At 46.8% G+C, this 1353-nt stretch overlaps 1 long non-coding RNA gene across 1 annotated transcript in view; it reads right to left on the bottom strand.

Moving 5' to 3' along the window:
- Positions 1-304, bottom strand: part of LOC108524819 (uncharacterized) — a 3151-nt gene extending 2847 nt beyond the window's left edge. Inside the window, exon 1 of the long non-coding RNA XR_001884133.1 lies at positions 233-304. This is a non-coding gene — a long non-coding RNA (uncharacterized LOC108524819). The remainder of the gene's footprint in view (positions 1-232) is intronic.
- Between the last annotated feature and the right edge of the window lie 1049 nt (positions 305-1353).

The following is a 1353-nucleotide window of genomic DNA, read 5'->3' as shown; positions in this document are numbered from 1 at the left end:
AGACCCCTGTGCACACACACACCCATGTACACACACAGTCACCCACACAGACCCCTATGCACACACAGGCATTGACACTAGCCTGGCATACCAGTAACCTCCACCCCTCACCTAGGAATCTCCTGCCACCACCCACTCAGACATGCTCCTCTACAGAAACCCTCCTCGTACAAAGGTCTTAATGGAGACCCCACCAAAGCCTTTTCCTCCAAGACGCAGACCCGACACTCACTGGCCTGACAAACCCAGATGAAGACGCAGACACACAGACATGCTGCTCCATTCTACAATTCATCATTTGAGGCAATCTTCTAGCTATAATCTGGAAAATCAAGACAAGCCATTTATTGCAAACAACTGGGATTGTGGTGCAATACTCTGGTCACAGGGTGATGGAACAAAAGGTGCTTAGGTAGGATCCAGTGATGCATCTCTCAGTGGCTCTCGCTGGTCCATAAGTACGCGGGGGGACTAGGCGTCTCCTTGCCACGATTTTGAAGGAAAAGGAGTGCAGCTCAAAGACTGAAGCGCGGTTTCTGGAGAATGTCAGGTCCATTTGTCCCCCAATGGCCTTGTCACAGAACAGTCTGCCGTGACCCCTGCAAGGCGGGGATCCTCGTCCTGCGCTCAGAGACAGCTGTCCTTCTGCTGATGGAGCAGAGCTGGGGCCTCTGCCTAGCTCTGCAGCTGGTTTTCCTTACAATCCAAAAGTTTCAAAACAAAAAAGACGTAATGCCTCCAAAAAATTCCTCAAGATTTTCTTAGAAAATAGGTGCTTCCAAAGCGGGGTATAGTATGGTGGGTGTTAGAAGGAGGAGGGGACAGACGTGGGAGATCAAAAAGAGAACCAGGAGGACGCAGAAAGGGACTAGAATGCAGGAAATAGCTCCGGCCAGCTGGTGGCCATCTGGAAGCCACGCAGAATGGGAAAAACCAAGTTGCTGAGTTTCTAGCAAGTGGGTACAGTTTGTCATGAGAGAAGGTTACTGCTTGGAGAAACTACAGAGAAACCAGATTCTTGCCAGCTATTTTCTTTAAAAAAAAATCTAGTGGTTTCCCTGAGAATCGGATTGCTGTGAATTTGCTTCTGTCTGAGGTAAAGTAGCTAAGGACATCATCATTTTAGGAAACGTTAGATAGCATCTGAGGGTGTTGTGGGATAAGATTCTCCAGATGTCAGTGTGAAAACAGACAATGGGTAAAGACATGCAGTTTTTACCTTATACAGTGATTTTTTAAAGTCTCAAACAGGACCAGAAGGAAGGCCAATGACTGTAAGATAAGAAGTAAATGAATGTGGTTGGTTATTTTTATTTTGGTAGATATTGAAGGCTTATTATATGAGTTTGGCAG

The sequence above is a fragment of the Rhinopithecus bieti genome, unplaced genomic scaffold, assembly GCF_001698545.2.
Source record: "Rhinopithecus bieti isolate Rb0 unplaced genomic scaffold, ASM169854v2 scaffold_81659, whole genome shotgun sequence".
Classification (NCBI taxonomy): domain Eukaryota; kingdom Metazoa; phylum Chordata; class Mammalia; order Primates; family Cercopithecidae; genus Rhinopithecus; species Rhinopithecus bieti.
Note: the sequence above shows the minus strand (reverse complement) of the source record. Positions and strands in the feature narration are given on the sequence as shown.